Source organism: Myotis myotis, unplaced genomic scaffold (genome assembly GCF_014108235.1).
Source record: "Myotis myotis isolate mMyoMyo1 unplaced genomic scaffold, mMyoMyo1.p scaffold_m19_p_19, whole genome shotgun sequence".
Classification (NCBI taxonomy): Eukaryota; Metazoa; Chordata; class Mammalia; order Chiroptera; family Vespertilionidae; genus Myotis; species Myotis myotis.
The window spans coordinates 37,689,058-37,711,857 of NW_023416323.1; the positions used below are offsets into that span (position 1 = coordinate 37,689,058).

The following is a 22,800-nucleotide window of genomic DNA, read 5'->3' on the forward strand; positions in this document are numbered from 1 at the left end:
GAAATATATTTAAAGGACTCATAGCATACTCTTCTGAGGATGAATTTTAAAAAGTAACTTTAAGAATCCACATCTTTGATGTTACTATTTCTTTTTCATGTAAAGCCTTATGCTAAAGCATTTCCTGTGAGATAATTCCAGATATCTCTAATTCTAATAGTACTTTTTCCCTGTAACAAAATATAAATGACTGAATTCCTTGGTAAGGTATCCTACACACACACACACACACACACACACACACACACACACACAGTCATCTACAATCCCAAAGAAGGATCTGGTTTTAGCAATGCAAAGAAATTCTACGTTAATATTTTATCTCAAATAAGAATTGCAGTTCACATGCATCTTTTTAAAAGAATCCTAAAGAAAGTCCGCACTATGTACTACTTAAAGATGAAGTCTGCAAAAATCCTACATAACCATTTAAAGCTTTAAGCAAATACCGCTCTGCCCCACCCAACAGATTTTTTTTAAACAAAAATATTAGAATGACAAGGCACAAATCTGAACAATTCTCAGGAGAGTCAAGTACTTTTTCTATCAAACGAGTTAAATGCCTCTGAATTTTTCTGAACATTTTAAACGGACCAAGACCCTGTCTTTCAGAGGTACTACAACATGCTGTCACTCTATTTACTAGGTGCATTTATCTTCATTTCTTTACAAAATACAGGCAAAGGCAATCCTACCTGCAGCTCTCAAATTTAAGGAGTTCCAGACCGGTGGCTGCTGTTGGTCACTGCAGCTCTTCCATTCCTTGTATGTGGGATGAGCTCTGTTAGAACCAGTGCTCAAGTTTTTCCCACTCTGAACAGCCAGAAGTGTGTGTGTGTGTGGGGGGGGGGGGGGGGGGGGGGGGGGGGGTGGGAAGAGAGAAGAGAGGAGAGAAAGAAGAAAAAGGAAAAGAGAACACCCTGCAAATGTTGACATGACTGAAGCACTAGAGTCCAATTAGACAATGAGATTGCAGGGCCCCTTGGAAAAGGGTGCCTTGCAGCCCCCAGGGCACAGCATCATCATTCCTTCTGCTCTACACAAGTTCAGAGAAGTCAGCCATCAGTTTGAAGGCACAAACTGATGGGAGTAACAGTTTATGGGTTACAGACGGGTATTTTATTGTTAACGGACTGTACCAACTTAAGATTTAAGAGGGGGAGAGACAACATGTAGGCAAGAAATGCTATGATACTCCCCCCCACCCCCACCCCCACCCCCGGCGACCCAAGCTACTGCAATTACTCTGATGTGAATTTTTGATGACTTCCGACATCTTGCATGGGTAGAAATCGCTTCAGCTGTCATGTCTGGTGAATGTGGAAAATGCATTTGCTGCATTGTGATGCAGTGCTGTAGCCACAGATTGTTACCCCAGTTGTGAAGCTGGTCCCTTAACTGAGCAGCAGGAATTTGCACATGCCATGATGCTAAAATAAATGGTAGTTAAAAGATTTTATACAGCAGCAGGCAGATTCTGCCATTTTAGCCTACAGAATGTGTAGCTGCAACATACACAAGCATCTCAGATGACTGCGCCCTCGTCAACTGCACCGTCCTCCACACAGAACAGCAAATTCACCATCTTAAATGTTTGGCCTCTCAGTAGTTAAAAGGTTTTGATACTGTTTAAATAACTATTCAGATCAATTATAGCTTTGAACAGAAACGAGGTTATTTGCATCTCAGGAATATACAGCCAATGAAACTGTCAGTGACAAAGGGAAATGCAGACCTTTTATTAACATATGCTCAGCTCAACTGTCACTTCTTTATACAACATTGAGGGGGAAAATATATGATGTGTAAGTAATGAATATTCCCATTATACTGTAATGGTTTTTAAAGGTGTTCCTCAGAAGGAGATTTTTCCCTCCATGTTTTAATGTATAGCCTGAAACTTAAAGCCTGCATTAAAATACTAACATGTGTTTTTCATTGTCGCTAAAAGAAATTCAATGCAGCAAACTATGCAATTACAGGGAAGCCTGTGAAGAAGCAAAGATGAAACCGCACTAAGACACAGGCGCCAGATGATTAAAGTAAGGCAGGAAGGTAGTGGACTGTCATTAAGGTACCGGCTGCAAAAGAAGAATCAAGAGAAAGACTCTTTCATCTTCAGAAACAAACCCCACAAACCCTATGAGTGCAATCTGCTGGTTGCAGAACCAACACCGACGCTGCAGAACCCAAAGGACACATGAGGCTTTCAATTTCATAAAATATTTTAAACAAACATTACCTTGGCTACCTGGCATCTAGAATTTGACTACTTAAGGTTCTTATTTATCTAGAATCATCGATTTGGTATTTAAAGCAGAGCCAAGTTACAGATTTCATTGCTTTAAAAGAAAAACAACTAATATAATTAACCAATATATCTTTCAACAGAACTTTTGCCAATTAAGTGCTCAGAATTGAGATGTTTCAGACATTTTATAAAAACGAGAAAGCTATATGAAAGAGAATGAACATAGGAACACATTGGTGCGTGAACAGTAACAGTGAAAGAACTTATGTTACTAACATAAAAATCAACTCATGATTTCCTTTGTTTTATTCATTGTGATAGCACCAAGTGCATAATTTGGAGGTGCATGTGTTAACAAGCACTGTAAAGCTCAAGAGCTTTCTAGTTTTGTTTTTCCCCCTAACTTAAAATTAACAGCACCAACAGTGCTATTGATGCCATAGCAGATGTCACAGTAGTTGTAGCGAACATTCAACAATTCAAGTTTTTTTTGTTCCAGACCCAATACAAGGTACCACTAGCAGCTGAGAAACTGCACAAGGAGGGAGGGAGAAACCGTGTGTTGGGGGTAGCTTTGAAATTAACCAGGCTCGGCTTATGCTCCAATTACTGAACAAAAGACAATCCTGGGGGACCTCTTTCTGAACCAGTCCAAGAAGCAAACTCTTTTGTTTGGGATCAAATAAATACTGCATTGGAGCATAGTGGATATGCAGCAATAAGAATTTCTGCCTGGGGATGGAAGGGGCAAGAAAAAAAAGAACCCAAAGACCCCAGTGTGGTTACAGTCAAACCATTTCACCGATGGTTAAAACCTCTTCTCTGAGGAAGCCCTGTAAAGTTCACTGTAGGTGAATGAGAAAACCCCTTTTAATAACTAAGAAACAAAACAAAACAAAAAATACCTCACTGAGTTACTCACTATTAAGACACTCTTCTTCAGCAGTACGCCCAACATATAAACTGAAAGGATACTTATGCTAGAATAAATTGTACACCAGCTCAGACTCCATCTCCTTCCAATCGAGGAGTATCCCAAGGAAAGCAGATTCTGCCTGCAAAACACCTCGGAGCAGAGCATACTGAGAGGTGTTAACTAACCTGCCTCAGACCCCAGGTGCCTGAATATGTATGTGAAGGTTGTAAACACTGGAAGGAAGCCACCTTATACCTCTCCGCTTGTTTTATCCTCAGCTGAACATAAAGTGGTCCATTCCTAAATGCCTATTCAGTAGTCCCTTGTTTAATTTTGTTTTGTCTTTATATAGCCCTAAGCACCAAAAACTAAAAGAGAAAAGGGAGACAACTCCTGGACCCAGCATCCTATATAATAAAAGGCTAATGTGCAAATAGACCGAATGGTGGAAAGACCGGTCACTATGATGTGCACTGACCACCAGGGGGCAGACGCTCAACACAGGAGCTGCCCTCTGGTGGTCAGTGCGCTCCCACAGGGGGAGCGCTGCTCAGCCAGAAGCCAGGCTCATGGCTGGTGAGCACAGCGGCGGTGAAAGGAGCCTCTCCTGCCTCTGTGGTAGCGCTAAGGCTGTCCGACTGCCGGCTTAGGCCCGCTCCCCCCCCAAGCCTAAGCCATCTGTCGGACGTCCCCTGAGGGATCCCAGACTGCGAGAGGGTGCAGGCCCAGCTGAGGGGACCGCCCCCCAAGTGCACAATTTTCATGCACTGGGCCTCTAGTTTATTAATATAAGGAATAAAAATGGGCTTGCTTATCAAATGAAAAGATGACATCTAATCCTTTCTACCAAAGAGGACCAACTTTTCAAAATCCTCTGCACACTGCACCATTCTGCATATAACAGCAGCTAACTTGAACATCACTTAACACACTATATAAAAAAATCTAGACACCCACAAGAGTAAAGACAGATGGATCTTACTGCTACAATGGCCAAAGTGTATTTAGGCCTCTGTGTATTTGAAAGATCTCCAAATTTCAGGTGAAGGCTTGAATTTTCAAACAGTATTCCATATAAAACTCCAACAAAGCATGCCTTTAGATAGTTCCTTCGAATCCTCTGTAATCTTTCATAAAAAAGTTTCAAGTGTTATTTCTATTTTCATCTCTCTATAGATTCTCCCCCATGAGTCCATTAAAGAACTTCCCAGCAAAGTACATGTATAGGACCCCCCAAAAGTTTTCCTAAAAAGTAGGAACAGTTACTCCAATTTAAGATATTCAGATTCCAAAGACGTTCTGACCTTCTCCCTCATACAATTAATTGGTTTGAAAACTTTCTGAGTAGGAAGGAAGGAAAAATATTGGAAGATGGCTCCAATTTCCACAGGCCCACACGTGAAACACAACAAGGACGATGAGACATTTTTGAAGGTGTGACATTAGTATCCTACCTTTTTTACCTGTTTTCATTAATAAACAAGATTACAGAATAGAGAAAAGGAAGCCATTGAAATTCTGTGGTTGAAGTAGAATTATAATAATCACCAGTGAAATTATGTTCAAGTGAACAACTGGAAAGCTCTTAAGTGCACTGACAACATGCAGGGCGGCACCCGGAAATCAAACTTTCATAGATCCCTAGTGAGCTCTGTCTGCGTTCTGCCAGATTCACGGGGCTGCTGGGAAGATCAAGTAATATCACTGGTGGGAAAGTGCTTTCAAGAGTTAAGAACGAGAGGCCGTGCAGGTTGGGCAGTTAACCGTCCCCGAGTCTCTAGCCTTCTGAGGCAGAGCTGGATCCTGGCTGCCTTCCCAGCCCACCATCACCATCCTCCTCCTGGCTCCTCTCTCCTCGCTGAGACCTGGTTCCCTTGCCCAATGCTACAGACTTCTCCCATATATTTATTTTCCCTGCCACAAGTCTCACCTCTATACCAGTGGCTCTGGAAAATTCTGTCTGGGGCTATTCTCTGAGCAGTGTTTCTTATCCTATTGCTCAATATTTCACCGTGATGTCTTCCCAGAACATCAAAAACTGATATGAACTCTCAACCCTCAATCTAGTTAATCTTCCTAATTTCCCAGCCTTGACCAACAGTGCCAGTCCTCCTTGAGTTATTTCTGAGCCTCCTTCTTAAACCCAAGGGTGATGTGTTTTATCCCAAACGACTCTCATACATCGCTGCTTCCTCTCTTTTCTCAGCCACCAACCTGGTCCTGGCCGTCATCACCGTAGCTGGATTGCTACAAGTCTCTGAAAGACAACTCAGCAAGTCTCCTTCCCCTGGCCAAGCCACTTGCCACTTCCATAAGTGTTTCCACATCCTCCCTGCTTCCTGTTTACATTTACCTGCTCCAGAATTTTCAACAGCAAGTACTGCCTACACTCCACTGCTTGGCAGTCCCTCCTTCCACATTTGAGGCCCCCTCCCTGACAGATTTTATTTCTTAGCATATAACCTACCTTTGGTCAGGTTCTTACTCTCATATCCTCCTTCACTTCATGCAAGCTAAACCCATTTAAGCTTCCAAGGCCTATTCAGATCCCGTCTACTCTAGGGGGCCATCCTCATCTACCCCAAAATTCATTCATCAGCACCCCCTCCCTCTCCACTGAACCCCCATGGCATTTAGTAGAATCTCATGTCATCCCCAGTCAATTCTTCCTGTCACTTTTCACTGTCTTGGACAGCTTAATCCTCTCATAGGAATGTTAGGCTTCGTTCTCCAGGTAGAAGCTTTCAGAGGGCAGTAGCCGCAATTTATGTTTATTCTAATCTTCATCAGTGCCTACCATAGTGCTGTTCTTATAAGCACTCAACAAAACCACTTCACTGATTTTTAGTGTTCACTAGGCCCCACCCAAGGCAGATGCAGGCAACTACTTAAAGGGGCACTACATATAAATGTTACTTTTGCTCGTTGTTTGTTCTTTCAAATCTCTTCAGCTCCCTGAGATAAATGCTGCCTTAGGGAGTAAGAGAAATGCTGATGTGGTTCTTGGCCAATGTGCAGAGGCACCAAACTCTTCTTTGTGACTAAGCATCATTACCAACAGTATTCAATTCTCAAAGTCAGCTTCCTTCTCAGTTGCGTCCAGAGCCAAGGCGTTTCAGGGAAAATGAAATGGTCCTGGCTAAAAGTCAGTGTCGTGGAAGCCATAGCTGGTCAGTCCTGAAAATCAGCCAACAATGAAAAAGCAATCTGCTCATTTTATCAGGGCATTTCACCTTGAGTACTGTTCTAAGCGAGGACCACTGCCCCGGGTATGCTTACAAACCAGAGTGTAGAGGTGGGCTGGAAGCTTAGCCCACATGAGTGAAAGTAATTTCAGAAGTAAGATTTCGCCCTAGCCGGTTTGGCTCAGTGGATAGAGCGTCGGCCTGCGGACTGAAGGGTCCGAGGTTCGATTCCGGTCCAGGGCATGTACCTTGGTTGCGAGCACATTCCCGGTGGGGGGTGTGCAGGAGGCAGCTGATCGATGTTTCTCCCTCATCAATGTTTCTGACTCTCTATCCCTCTCCCTTTCTCTCTGTAAAAAGTCAATAAATTTTTTTTTTTAAAAGAAGTAAGATTTCCACTTTGAACATGTTTTCAAGAAGTAGTTCCTCAGGAAATACAGTTACTAATGGGAATAGGCTAACACAGGAGGAGGAGGAAGCATCCTCAAATACTCCTCCAGGGCAATTCATACTGCAGTCCCAGGTTTCAGAAACTCAGAATGATAAGAAAGAGCTCCAGCACACACACACACACACACACACAGTCTCTCTCTCTCTCTCTCTCTCTCTCTCACACACACACACACACACACACACACACACACACAGCATCTATCAAGCCTTAGTATTCAGATACAGGGAACAAATGATTTTTGGCAAGGACTTGTAGACTATATGGAAAAGTTCTATCTTAGTAAAAAATAAATAAAATAATAAAGTATATGAAGATTTATCAGAGTCACAGCCATAAAATTTCAGGGGTAATTAATTTCCCCTGTGGCACAGATTAAGAAAATAAGGCTTACAGGGCTCTTTGCACAGCACTATGGGACACTACACCAAGAAAAGCTGCTCAGGTGTGCGCCAGAGCCCAGACTTCAAGTTATTACATGGGGGGTGGGAGGGAGTGGACACAAAAGAACGGCTCCCAGCTTGCTAGTTCTTGTTACCAATGTACTTTACACAGCAGATGTATTTATTACCAGGTTGATTGTAAATAGAATTCTTTTAGACAAATTCTATTTTAAACTGAGCAGGGAAGCTGTTATTTAAAGGAGTACTAAAGCTCAATATGGTCCCAAGATTTCTTTTATAAATGCAGATACTGAGTTTGACTTTGCTTACTAAAGCAGGCTCCATCATATTATTAATATTATTTTAGATTAAAGACACTAAAACCTTCATTTTCATGTACTTTTTTTGCTATACATATTTACTATTTCTGCTATTAGCTGGAAAACACTGATGAGGCCAAAAACTGATTTTAAAAAAAAAAGGACTCCTCAATAGAAAAAAAGAAAATTACTAAAATTACCCAACCCTCAATGATTTAAACAAGGGGAAAACTGATTCTGTTATCTGGTCAGAATTTCAAATTCACTGACATACAAAATATAGGTTCCTGAAATTTTCCTATGAAGAAAAATTGTAGGCAGAGTTCTATTTTCTCATTAATCCCTATTATAAAGTTGAATATGGCATTACTCAAAGCAATACATAAAATTTGAAATCAAGATATAATAAAATTATATTCAAGGATGCAGCCTTAAAAAAAAAAAAAGAACCAGAGTAAAATTATTTGAGCAATAACAACAAAGTGAATTTGAAACAGAAAACATGGTGATGTCCTGTAGGATGCTCATCCTACGCAAATGGGGGGAGAGGAGAGTGGAGGCAGTGCCTCGCATCAGGACGGACAGCCAAGGCAAGTGAGGCAGGGACTTTGTCTACCCCGGGAGCTTATACTGTCCTATAATGAAACACCAGGCAGGCCTTCATCTCTGTACTGCACCCTTCTCATCTCTAGAATAGGAACACAAGGATCTGAAATTCTAAAATGTGTGTGTGTGTGTGTGTGTGTGTGTGTGTGTGTGTGTTTTTAATTAGGCTGATTTTTAAATCTGCCTTTCCCACATCATTTTTCTCTCTGTCAGCCTTCCAGAGTGACAAGGGTAGAAATCATTTTTAAGCCAATGGTTCAGTTTGATTAACATACTTCTTACCACTAAGTCCCCCAGCAAACTACTGCGGTGACTAAAGGTGACTAAAGCAAACATTCCCAGTTCTGCTACTTTGCCATCTCAGGTCCTGGGCATGCCAGATAGCTGAACCCATCAGGTAGACTAAAACACTGAAAATCTAATGAAGGTAGGAATCTATTATATCCACTTACAGTGCTTAACAAAGCATCATGCCCAGGGTTAAGTGCTCAACATATATTTATTGATCAACCTTTAAGTTGCTGAGGGATGTTATTCAGAAGCTCTAGAAATGTCTGCACAATTGCAGATTGTTATCAGCCTTCTCCAACTCTGGTGCTTCTCGGCAAATTTACATTTAGAATTTAATCTGTGTCCTTGTGTAGCTTCATACATATTCGTCGAGCCTAATTTAATTAAATTCTATTTAACACCCGATAAGATTACCTACATATGATTTCTAAAAGCAAGAGGTAATCAAGTCTAGTGAAAAGTAGAAGTTGGAGTCAAAAGAACTCAGTTCTAGGTAACCCTAAACAAGTGAGGCACCTCCTGTCTCAGTATTCTCATCTGTAAAATGGGGAAATGTCATCAGACCTATATGAAATAAGAACACTATTCTTCAACTGTCTATACAATATAGTTATTCTTCAAAGCAAAGACAAATCATTTTAAATGATTTCTAAAACACAGGCTGCACATTTCAATACATTTTTCAAATATGCCGACTGATTTAGGCATTTCTAAGGTTATTTTGCCTTTCAGCTTTCTCTCATGGCATCTGTGGTTACTAGCAGCTAAGGAAAAGAAAAATCTAATGTCATTAACAGTAGACCCCAGGTCCCCACCACTCACTTAATGAGGGAGGGGGGTACAGTGAGAAGCAAATGAAAAGGTAAACAAAATGAGGATGAGTGGAGCTGAGGAGAAAGGCAGAGAAAATCAGGTTAGTGAAGAAAAACAAGTTCATCTTTCATCTCTCCTGGCTCCTACTGATGGCAGACGGTGTATTTAATCTGCTGAGAAACCAGATTTAAGGCCTCCGTTGGCATAGTCCATCCATGAATTATTAACGTTTGCAGAAGCAATAGCAGATCTGCTCACAGCGATCTGAGAGGACAATGACGATGAGCCAAGATGGGATTACTAATCCCTCCACTTCCCTTTCCTCTGTCTCCCTCTCTCCATTCCCCTCTGGGCTCTGACTGCTTTTTAGGCGGTGTATTTTGAGCTATAGCCTAAGTTATCGGAGTTAATACTACCTCCATGGCAAAAAATAAAATAAAATAAAAAATCAATGACCAATTAGAAGTCATAAGTTTTTAATATATGTAAGTTTTAAACATATATTTTATTGACCACTGTGTCCTTGATGAAACAAAGATAAAAACAAGGGTGGTAACAAATTCTTTATGGACTCAAACAAATAATAACTTAAAAGTGGGCAGACAGCTGGAAAAACAGGGTTTACCTACACTAGACTTCTGTAATCACGTAACCTGGTGGATCTCAAACTAGAGGGCTTGTTAAGAGACAGATTCTGGGATCCCACCTCCATAGATTTGGATCCAGTAGGTCTGGGGTGGAGCCTGCGAATTTGCATTTCACACAAAGTCATGCTGATGCTGGTCTGACCCCACGCTTTGGGATCACTGAGAAAGAGCCTCTTTCGGTTGCCAAAGGTATTGAGGGCATGAGGAGAATGGAGAAGGAAATTAAAACCAACCAGAGGTAGAAAGCTAATACAAAGAGAGATGAGATTTACAGCTCCTTTGCCTCCCGAACTCCCAAAGAAAGACCTAGATGCCTAAAGGGCTCTGCAATATGTCTGCTATTCCACAATAAACCCAGTCCAGCACAACCGCTCCCCGCCCCTGCCCCCAAAAAATGAGCTAGTAGGAGCTCTGGCAGATATTACTCAGTGGTCAGAATGTCGGCCCACACACCGAAGGGCATATGCTCAATCCCCAGTCCCAGTCGGGGCTTCCAATTGATGTGTCTCTCACACATCGATGTTTCTCTCTCTCTCTCTCTCTCTCTCTCTCTCTCTCTCTCTCTCTCTCCCTCTCTCTCACTTTCCCTCCCTCCCTCTCTCTCTCTCATGAGCTAGTAGAATGAATAGTTAACAAATGGTGAAGAACGCACATGAAGCTGGGAGTTAATCTATAAACTGATTTCCTAAAACCTGAGAAACAAAATTAAATATCCCTTGGTCATTTTCTTCCCCATCATCCTCTCTACTTAGGATCTGGCTTTAATGTATAATCAGTTCCTTTGCTATGAACTATAGCAGAAAACTCTTACACACCTTTGATATCAAGCTGAGTCAGGTACCAAAAACACAAAAGTAGAATATAAGCAGAAGCTTTGGGCAAGGGCCAAGAATAAGAAAATACACCTTCCGGGTACCCATTAAAAGTGCCAAACATAAGCAGGTTCGCTGGATGGAGAAAATAAATTTCACTTCTTTGGGGTTTGCAAATGCAGAAAACACAGTAATGAGAGCGTGTGAGGAAGAGGCCCACCGCTGGCAGCCAGCAAGGCCCGGCTCCCACAGAACCAGTCTCTCCACCAGCCTGTACAACCTCACATCTAGATGTGCTCATTCTACAGAGAAGACAGCCATGATTTCACAGCTAAGTCCTGATCGGAAAAAAGGAGGTACGCTCCCATTAGCAATGGCTGCTCTGGATGACAACCAGCCTAAAAGGCTGGGGAAAGAGAGGCAGAGAAAGAGAGATGCAAAGGACAGAGAGAAAGAAAGGAAAGCAGAAGAAGGGAAGATAGCCAGGGAAAGGAAGGAAATGGGGGGTGAAACAGAAAGCAAAAACACCTGGCAAAAACAAATACCTCCCCCCCCCCCCCCAAATCCGCTCTAAACCCTGACGGTCCAGCTCGCCTAAAGTTTCAAATGTGACATTTGTTCGGGGTTGCCACGCTGCATTCGTTTGGCACCAATGACCTACTCAGACAACATGAACCAGGCTGAAAGGCCTAGGGCAGTGGTTCTCAACCTGTGGGTCGCGACCCCTTTGGGGGTCGAATGACCCTCACAGGGGTCGCCTAAGACCATCGGAAAACACATATATAATTACATACTGTTTTTGTGATTAATCACTATGCTTTAATTATGTTCAATTTGTAACAATGAAAATACATCCTGCATATCAGATATTCACATTACTATTCATAACAGTAGCAACATTACAGTTATGAAGTAGCAACAAAAATAATTTTATGGTTGGGAGTCACCACATGAGGAACTGTATTAAAGGGACGCGGCATTAGGAAGGTTGAGAACCACTGCCCTAGGGTGACAAAGCTCAGAAACCCTGAGCCCTTCACTTAAAGGGCATCTGTAAACTAAGTCAGCAGCAGCAACAAACATCAGCACCACTTTCTGTTCCAAAGTATATCTAAGATGGAAAAAATGAGGTCTGTCTCCCCTTGGTTTACTCTGCTAAGTAGCATTCTCATCCCTACAATTGATTTCATTAACCAGCAAACCTTTCACATGGAAAGGAATAAATGGAAATAAACTTCAAAGAAAATAGGTGAGAAAAGGTACAACAGGAAGGAAAGGACCAAAACATCAGTGGCCAAAGAACTACCTTAGTGTCTTTGCAAAAAATAATAACATGGCATTCACCCAACCAGTCCAGCCCTTGATGCTTTCCACAGCAAGGCATGATAGTAAGAATACAGGGCAAGGTACCAGAAGTATCTGTGTTCAGGTTCCACCTCAGATCGTAACTAATCTATCTGGGTCTCAACTTCCCCTTCTAATAAAGATGATGCCAACACCCATTCAACCCACCTGAAACATTGCTGTGAGCAACCAAAGATTAAAAGAAAAGATGGATCGTTTATAGGAACTGAGCAATTCTAAATAATAACAGCCATTTTTTATAATTTATCTCTAACACATGCTTTATGGACTAATTCCTCACCTCTCTGTTAAAAAAGGTCTATTTTCCTTATCATTTCAAACAGATGTTCTAGTCTCAGGTACCTGGTCCGCACAATTTAACCCTCCCAAAATGGTCCAGCAGCTTCCAGGGGCAATACAGCCAGCAAGAAAGCGCCATGGAGCCATTTTTCAAGTTCTCTAAAGTAAGCATGTCTTCGTTTTGAAATTAGGGAGAAAAGTGGATTTTCCTCTTTTCCATTCAGTTCTCATTCACACTCTCAAAATCCCAAAAGTAATGTTTCCTTGTCGTCTAACTCCCTGAGCCCTCACTCAAGACATGAGACTCGCTCTCTGTTCCAATCGAGAGGTGTCCAGGTTGGGAATGAAAGTCTGTAATGGACAATGATTACTTCTCCTCCAACTACCCTGAGCCCAGCTCCCTCCGAAAGCAGGACACGACCAGCTCCTCAGCTGGATTCAAGAGAGAGGCACCAGATCCATGCCGAGGGCCACTTACACGGCAGTGCGTAACTGGGACCTCCTCTCGAACACCACAAGGACATTTTGGGTCCCTGCTTGGTCTTCTCTTTGAAATTCTGTTATGTTAGTTTGCATTTATTTAAAAGAGCCAGTTAATCCAAAGGATACCAATTTGTATGACTTCAGTTAGCATTCTATTCAACTCCGCACTTCCATGCTGTCTCCTAGAAATGAAAAATTTTGCTGTATACAGAAACTACTTCCTGTTTTCTGGAGCAAACACAAAGCTGAGGGCTTTGTCTGTATCTTTAAAAAGCAAACACACATAATTCCCTTAGACAGCCAAATCATATTATAAGATTCAAGATTTCAGCATTCCGGCACACTGCCAGAGCCTAATGGCCAGTCAGACGCTAAGTAAGGAAATGGGTCTGCATTAAACCTACAAATAAGTCAACAATCAATAGTTCAGAATTACAGTAAAAATTTGATGTGCCCTTTAAATTGCTTCTAGCATCATCGTTCTACCTCCAGCTCAGCTTCAGAGGCAAAAGAAAACAAAGATGATCAAGCAGAAGCTGCACACAACCAATTTTCAAAGCACAAAGCCTTGGCATTTCAAATCCAAAAGCTGCTCCAGGATTTCACAGAAATCCTTTACTGTGTACCTGCAGGGCAGTAAACCTGAGACATAACAGGCTGAGCTTTAGACAGAAAATTAAACTGACAGCTCAGAAAGCAAAAAAGCATGACAAAAAAGCAAGCACCTGGAGAAGATAAAGGGATGAAGCAGGTTTGGCCTTCTGTAAAACTCAACTCCCCCCAAAGCCAGCTGGAAAGCACGTTCCAGCTTCTCCCTCAATCAGCATTGTTTTATTACTAAGCTTATGCAAATAAGAGCAATGTCTGACACCCCCAGAGAGGGCTTTCTACTCTTTATTTTGCTCTAAATCAGCAGTTCTCAACCTCTGGGTCGCGACACCTTTGGCGGTCGAACGACCCTTTCACAGGGGTCGCCTAAGACCATCCTGATTATCAGGTATTTACATGACGATTCATCACAGTAGCACAGTACAGTTATGAAGTAGCAACGAAAATAATTTTATGGTTGGGTCACAACATGAGGAACTGTATTTAAAGGGCCAGAAGGTTGAGAACCACTGAGTCTGAGGCCTTAGGCTCCTCATCAGGGAAATTCGGTGAGCAATAGTACCCACAGCAGGCTATTACTGAGCAGAATTAAATGAGGAAACCCAGAAAGTGCTCGGTACAGTGTCTGGACATAATAAATGTTCAGTAAATCTTAGCTTTGCCTCCCTGATTCTAGCTGCCATAAAACAGAAGACAGGAATGCAAACTCTGGTGCCATATTTCACTACAACAGCAGGGAACACTTAAACTAAAGGAGGGAAGGGGGAAGGGAGCGAGAAAGCACAGCTTTTAAACTAGAACTACTCCGAGGAAGGTTGAAGGGGTACCAGCCCGCAAATGGTTTGTTCCCAGTCTAAAAGGTAAAGACAAAAACTGAGAATGAGCATTTAGAAACTTTTACAGCAATCCAACAGAATCATTTTACATCTATTGAATTTAATTTTAAAAACTAGGGCTTATATCTTATGTCTTTCTTTTCATTTTTCCTGGTCAATTTATTTTTACTCTATTTTATAAAAGTTCTCTCTCAGTTTGACATAAAATGGGGGCTGGGGGGAAGGAGCCTGTTTGAGAAGCACTGATTCCATAAGCACCTTCTGAATGAACCATACTCCTTCGTGAAGACATCTGGGCAGTGTGGAATCCCATCGCACAGCCAAGTGCCACCATGAAAGCCAGTAAACCTCCAAGGATCCGCCAGGCCCTGCTCATTATAGAGGGGACCTGCTGAAACAGGCTGATACGCACTGTGGATAAGAGAGGTCTAATAAGAGAGGAGAAAGTACTCCCAGATAATATCACACCAGTGTGTTTTGGTAACTGGAGCAAATCAAGCATATTATAACCTTCCACAGCAGTTTCTACCTGTCCCTAAGATAGTGACAGCATTTTAAAATAGACAAATACTTTTTTTTTTTAAAGAAAAGGGAGTGGAGCATACTCTCCCCCATATCCTTTTGCTCATGCCATTCAAAGAAATATACCAAATTGGTCAGTAATAATAAATCAGCCAGTAAACCCGCACTACCCACGTATGCTCTGCTGACCTAACCCTCCCCTCTGTTTCATAAATGGCACAGTCCTAGCTGTGAAGATGTTTTCTAAGACAAGGGTTCTTCCTGTACAATTTCATGGGAGCAGTGTCACACCTGGCCTTGCTCAGCAGATTCGGCCGCAGTGCTTCCAGTGCTGCTGTTCTCCGGAAAGCACAGGCAGGGTTTTGCTGATGGCGTCTCGGCCTCAACAGCCACTCCACAGTGAAAAGAGAGGGCTCCCCCTTCGGTCCTCCAGGATAATGAAGGTGGCATGTGCACCCCAAAGGATCACTGCAGATCGTTAATGTTGCAGACCAGGGACTGCCGGCCACCTGGGCTTGGGGGACTTGCTCAACCTCTCCAATGTCTGGAGTGCAAGGTGGAAGCAAGCATTTGTGAAACGGAAACGCTTGAAAAGATAGCAGTACACACTGGCACTGAGAGCTCTGCAGCAAGAGAAATTCTAAGCATAGGTCTTGTCAGTAGAGGATGCTGCCCACCCTACCTGTCAGCTGCTTTTCCTGGTCCCTACCACACAAATCAACAAAAAGGCAAAACCAAGGGTCTGCCCTGTTGGAGCCCTTCTCTCAGTTCCTTCACAGACTGTGGGTTTTTAGTGGAGACAGTGGGAACCCAGGTGCAAAGCTTTGTAACTGAGGAGCCACACTCTGCAACCACCACCAATGGAAGGAGACACTCAGGCTGCAGGCCTACAAAGCTTGGATTTGACATTGCAGACTGGAAATGGAGCACACGGCGCTGTGGCAAGCAGATGAAAGCAGCACACAGGGTCAAGGGCTGCCACCTGGGAATGAGAGATTGGTCTACAGTAATGCATTCAATGGAGGTTTTCACCCTCACTTAAATCACACCTACTCCAGTATCAAACAGTGCCCATTCCCGGTTCCTGAAACCAAGCAATTTAAAAATACCAGACTGAAGATGCCGACGTATGTGCCCCACCTCCCAAGTGCTGGGGCATCAATAGAATAGGAAGTTAAGAGACACCTCTGAAGGAGGCAGGATGACTCAGCTCTGGTTCAAAGGCACCAGGCCTGGCCAATATTTGAAGTGCTCTCTTGAATTGTTAGATAAATACTTTAGCCCTGGGCTTCTCCCAGAAAACTCTTCCCAAACCATTCCAAGTTCTTTAAGCTGTAACTGATACTCTCCTGCTCACTACAGGATATTAGAAACCTCTAAGACAAAGCAGCCTGTCATTTCCTACTTGCTCCAAACACATTCAGCACCCATTTATTTGCTTTGTGAGAGCCCTGCATTCAGGATAAGAGTAAATAGACAAGTCAAAACCTGAAATCCTATATCCTTGGCTCACTGAAAAGCAATTTTTCACATTTTCCACAAACAAAGCCTTTAACATCCATTTTATTTCCAGAGTTACCATTTTTAATTTCAGTCAAAGGAGACTTTAATGTAATTGCACACTTTGGCACCAGCCACACTGCCTACCTTTTCCCTTATCACATGCAGGCAGAAAAATTAAATCATTTCAGTACTGACCGCAGCAATCAGCATTAGACGACCTCATTATAAACACAGAACAGGATGGCACATGAACCTGCTTCTGGGAAGACAATTACTTTTTCTTCTTTACATGTTTACCGGCTGTTATCAGCTCTGAGATTTACACTGGGTCAGGATTTAATGACAAGGAACAGAAAACATGTTTATTAAGTGGGTGAAATGTGGACACTGCGGTGTTCACTCAGGAGACAAAGACTGGCACGATGGCTGCCCTGAACAAGAACACGGGGCACAGCGAGATGTGCCTTTTCCACATGCACTTCAGCTTCTGCAATGGAGTCTTGGCCCCAAATGCACCTGGTGTTTGTTCCAGGAAAGGGTTTCTCTCCAACAGAATTTGGATACAGTGAGAACTGGATTCATTTGCTAGTGAACCCAAGAGCATTAGCTATGGGTTTAAGTCCAGAACAGGCAGCGGTTATAAGCTGGGAAAGGGCAAGCTTCAAATATCCATTCAAGTCCTTTAAAACCTCAAGAGAAAGGTTACCATGAAATTCCCTTAGGGGCAAGAGAAATACCGGTATAACAAAGGAGATCAACAAACACACCTGCTTAAATAAAAACCTCCGCACTATTAGATTCCATGCCACAGTCTCTCATCTTTTCAGATGTGAAAACATTTAAAGAGCAAAGTCTTATTCCTTCAGAGTCCACTGCTTATTCCTCCATTTGGCCTTGGTCACCAATATGTGCAGAAAAGCCTGCTCAAGCATATCAACAGCACAAACAACATGCAAGAATTGTTTTTCCTACTTAGACTATTTCTCAGACTTGTTATATAAATTATCAGTATGCAAATAGATGCAACCTTAGGAAGGAACCTCATCTCTTCCTTAAATTTACTAAAGCAGCTCTGGTAAGACCTCTCTCCTTGGGACACACACTTAGTAGTTTCAATTTCTAGAAACAGACGAAAATGACAACTACATTTCTTTAAAAATAATCCTGGAATTAAGCTCCAGTTCGCCCATGCAGAATGCACTTTCCTTCAACTGAGCTGAGCCAGGGAAAGCTTACGGTGCTTTTCCCTCAGTGTTACATTTGACCTACAATCTTCCTGAAGAGCCGCTGATCGTTCTAGGCAAGTCTGACCCTCTTTCCAATGAACTACTCAGGATTTCTGAAACCAGTTCCTACCAAGAACTTGCCAGTGCCACAAACACACAATTAGCAAACAGCACAGCCACTTCTCCTCTTAGCTGTTATATATAGTTGCATGTAAGCAGCAGTATCTTAATTCCGAGATATCAAGTTAAAAGATAAACCATGAAAATAACCATTTAGGTTATATAACAATGAGGGGTTACGCCGCCACCAGTGTGACTCATTTTTATACTTACCAAAGCCATTTAGTTTCTTCTGATTACTGAAATAAGCTAACAGTGGTTTGAGCATACTCTGACTTTCCAAGGCCAAGAACAGAAAAAAGGAAGGAAATAATGAATATTTTATTATAGACACAGTGTGGTAAGCAAAACAAGGTTTTAACAAGTCAATTATCACTGCACCATTAATCTTATATGTGATAGATCAGTCTCCCTGACTTTAATTTTCGCACAATCATTTTATTCTGTTTAAGATTTCGTTTTCTCTTTACTCACACAGGACAGACTTCCATCTGGAAATTTAGACATTACAAAGACCTTTGGTATAGGATTTTTTTTTTTTTTTCTAAAGAACAGGCTAAATTTTCACTTATCTAAGATTTGAATTGGCTGCTAAATCAATTCCAACAACACACTCTAAATTTTTGTGAGGGAACATTCAGAAAGTTTTGTTTTTTCTTAAGCAGTAAAGGCAACACACTAAATTTGGAGGTCATGGGGAGGAGAGAGCTAAGAAGACTATCAAAGGGGTGGCATCTAAGGAAAGCCTTAGAGCAGCCATGGGCAAACTACGGCCCGCGGGCCGGATCCGGCCTGTTTGAAATGAATAAAACTATTGAAAAAAAAGACCGTACCCTTTTATGTAATGATGTTTACTTTGAATTTATATTAGTTCACACAAACACTCCATCCATGCTTTTGTTCCGGCCCTCCGGTCCAGTTTAAGAACCTATTGTGGCCCTCGAGTCAAAAAGTTTGCCCACCCCTGCCTTAGAGAGTTAGACTGAAGTTAGGGCTTGGGCATTACAAAGGCGCTACTCCACACTAAAGGAAGGTGGTAAGCAAAGGCCTAGCGTAGAAAAGAAAAAAGAAAAGGTTTGGCCACTGTTTGGCTGAATACACAAACGCCCAAATTAGCTCTTTCGACCTTAGAAAAGTACAACTTAATCCTACTTATACTTACCCTAAAAACTAGTATTACCCTAAAAACTAGGTATTTAATACAAAGCAGACTGTTTCTAGTTGGAAAATGTCTCTACAGAAATCTCTCAAACACATCATCGTCCTGGATTTAGGGTAGGCCCTAATCCAGTGACCAGTAGAGCCCTTACAAAAGAAGACGTAGATTTGCCAACACAAGAACAAACCTGGGAAGATGGAGGCAGAGAATGGAGTTACGCTGCCACCAACCACGGAATGCCAGGAGCTACCAGGGGCCAGAAGAAGGATTCTCCCCTAGAGTCTTCAGAGAGGAGCATGCTGCTGCCAACACCTTAATTTCAAACTCCGGCATCCAAAATTGTGAGAGGTAAATTTCTAATGCTTGGGCCACTAAGTCTGTTGTAATTTCAAGGTAATTTGTTGTGGCAGCCATCGGAATCTAATGCAATGCATTTAGCAATAATATTATTCTACTTGACCTAGTGTCATTAGAAAATATTATGGTCTAATGCTGAGAAACAGCAGCTCCCATTTTTATGACTAACTCGGGCTACTTCTGCATTGCCTTCTTGAAATATACACGCAATCTAGTGGGAAAGCCAAGACTATAACTGAACTGTGTAAATCTGCACTTTATTACTATATAGTACACGTCAGCCATGGTACATTAGGTCTGCTCAGATCATAATAAAGATGTGCAATCTGCCCTCAATATTTCTCTCCACAGACAGAAGTGAGCAAGTGGGTCTCGGTGAGAGTGCTTGTGTTCACAAGCACCTTGATGTCACTTTAATACAGCGGGGTAGTCGTGTCGGTAACATGTCCTGTTAATAGTTTTTGCTCTTCCACCTCTATTTCGCAAATGTGTAGGCCTTCTTTATGACCATTTCCAAAAAATAAAATCAATAAACATTTTTTAAAATTCCTCTAGCATCAGCCATACCTATATTTAAGTGTTATTTAAAAAATGTTCCCTTTGCTGGTGACAACAATGTTTTTAAAATGTATTCTCAGTGCATGCCAATCAACATCACTGATTATGACAAACAAAAAGTAACAACAAAGCCCTAACCAGTTTGGCTCAGTGGATAGAGCGTTGGCCTGCGGACTGAAGGGTCCCAGATTCGATTCCGGTCAAGGGCATGTACCTTGGTTGTGGGCACATCCCCAGTGGGGAGTGTGCAGGAGGCAGCTGATCGGTGTTTCTCTCTTATCGACGTTTCTAACTCTCTATCCCTCTCCCTTCCTCTCTGTAAAAAATCAATAAAATATATTTTTAAAAAAAGTAACAACAAAAAGACCTGCGTTAATTTCAAGCTCCACTAGAAAGGGAAGGAAATATGATCAGTGTTTACCAAACAGAAAAGGATTATCCATGTATCTATAGATGCAAGCTTATAAGTGATGCAAACAACGGATGGTATAAAGTGTTGGGCAATATCTACTAGTATTAAAGGATCCTCTAGCATTTCCTTTTATGAATTTAAAAACTGACGTCATAAATTCACTCTGTGTGGTACTCGGCCCAAGAGATTGTGTACTCTCATCTCAAAAATCACACTGGCCAGAAAACAAATGTTCATACACAAAAATCCATCAGAAATGTGAATTATATATCAATAAAGCTGTTAAAATAAATGAGAAAAAATGTCCATCAAAAAGTATGTCTGGCGCTAACCAGTTTGGCTCAGTGGATAGAGCGTCGGCCTGCAGACTGATAGGACCCAGGTTCGATTCTAGTCAAGGGCATGTACCTTGGTTGCGGGCACATCCCCAGTGGGAGGTATGCAGGAGGCAGCTGATCAATGTTTCTCTCTCATCGATGGTTCTAACTCTCTATCCCTCGCCCTTCCTCTCTGTAAAAAATCAATTAAAAAAAAAAAAAGTATGTCTGAATTTTCTAAAAACAAAAAAACTGAAGATTTCCAACTTAACTCCCCTTGGATAATGAACACATTATGAGAAGAATTAAAAGAAAGACCATTCCATACTAAGGGCAAAAGCTGGCTTGGTTCTTACCTTTGACTTCCAAATAAGAAATCAGACAAGGACATGACACTGCTGTGCAGACCGGAAGTTGGAGCATAGGTCAGCTGAGCCACACAATGGAACTTAAAGCTTCCAATCCCTACTAATAACTAGAGCCATCTCAGATCAAGCCCAAGTGTCAGCCCTTTTAATGTTAAATTTTCTCCTTTGAAGCCTTTGCCGGCAAGAAGTCAATAGAGGACTTGTTTGAAAACTAGTAAGTCTTTACTTCAGGTCTAGATACTTAATTCCCAAGTAATCAAAAGTTATCTTGAATTGACATTTTGCATTTCTGAAGGTATTCCAGAAAAGCCCAACTGAGAGGTAAAATTTTGAAATGGAGGCAGCCTTCCTCTAAAACTTCAAAGATTTCCCAATGGTAAGGACCAAAACTCTTAGCTATGCTCAGAGTGTTGTTTCCTAATCAAAACACACTAACGTGACCAAGCGTGCACTGCTAGGAAGCCATCTGATGGGAGGCTGAAGGGGACTGTTCATGAATGAAGTAGAGGGTCAGAATAAATGACCCTTATGACTCAATGCATTCAGGAGCCCATCACTCACATCTCAAAGCAAAAAATGGAGTACCACATCAGTGGGACTTGGTGAAGTGCATCAGTAAATGTGGCTGAGTATTCCAAATACGGACTGTAAATATGCCGAAGAAAACTTAAAAAGCAGTTCGTTTTTTAAAAAAAAAAAACAACTTCCTTGGTATTTTAAACATAAAAACCAACCAACCAACAACCTATCTGACATCAAGTGCCATGTCTTCCCAAACTATTGGGGTACTCCCCAAAATATATGGTGAGTATCCTAATTATTTGAGCACTTATCCCATTCGCCCACTTCAACCCTGTTATAAGTATTTGTTTATAGAGTATCAAGCAGTTGAAATACAAGGAGGGGAGGGGAATAGCTAAAACTAAAAAAAAAAAAAAAAAAAAAGTTAAGTGACAAGTATGTATCCATGGCATTTTTGTTTGCTGTTTGTTTTTGTGGGGGTTTTTTTGTTAATCCTCATCCAAGGGTATTTTTCCATTGGTTTTTGTTGTTGTTGTTGTTGTTTTTAAGAGAGAGTGGGAGAGGGAAAGACAGAGAGAAACATCAATGTGAGAGAAACATTGGTTGGTTGCCTCCTACATGCACCCTGACCAGGGCCCGGGCTGAGGAGGAGCCTGCAACTAAAGTACATGCCCTTGACCGGGATTGAACCTGGGACCCTCTGGTCCGCAGGCCAACGCTCTATCCACTGAGTTAAACTGGCTAGGGCTCCATGGCATTTTGAGATTACATGGGAATAAGAAGGTAATTCTAAGGTAACAGGCAAATGTGATTTAGTACTGGAAAGAAACTATATTTCCATACTCTGAGACCATATCAGTAACAGGAAAAATAAAGAATATCTACAGTTACTCAACTCTCAACTCAAAGTACAGTGCTTTAGGTTTCTGAATAGGACTAAATACAGAACTGTGGCCATTAGATGGATTAAAACAGCTCTTGGGAAGGGTAGTGGGTAGAGAGTATTAATCTAAATTGAGCCCAAACAATAACACAATTAGTACCATTTGTACTAGGATTTGCCTTTGTAAGGCCTGGGTCCTTTCAATTCAAAGGTAAATCAGTAAGAAAAATGGGGTACCCCACTACCCCTTTACTCCAACACAAATGCAGTTTCAATGCCTCAAAACTAAATGGATCACTCAAGTTTTTTCTTTAACAGTGTTTCTTTCTTTCTCTCTCTCTCTCTCTCTCTCTCTCTCTCTCTCTCTCTCTCTCTCTCTCTCACACACACACACACACACACACACACACACATCAATTTCTGATTAGGTTAAAATAGCAATCAACTGTGCCCGTGACATGTTAAGTTAAATGAGAGTAGAGTGCTCTATTAGACAATTTCCTGGTACCACTAATGTAGCCAAATACTTCCTAGAGATTGATGAGTAGGTTTTAGTAAATAGTACTCTAAGTTTCCCCAGCTCTTTGCCAACCAATGCGAAGATTG

At 41.8% G+C, this 22,800-nt stretch overlaps 1 protein-coding gene across 4 annotated transcripts in view; it reads right to left on the reverse strand.

Annotated features, from left to right (window-relative positions):
* NUP93 (nucleoporin 93) overlaps positions 1–22,800 on the reverse strand; it is an 85,522-nt gene that overhangs the window by 46,940 nt on the left and 15,782 nt on the right. The gene's annotated exons all lie outside the window — the stretch shown is intronic.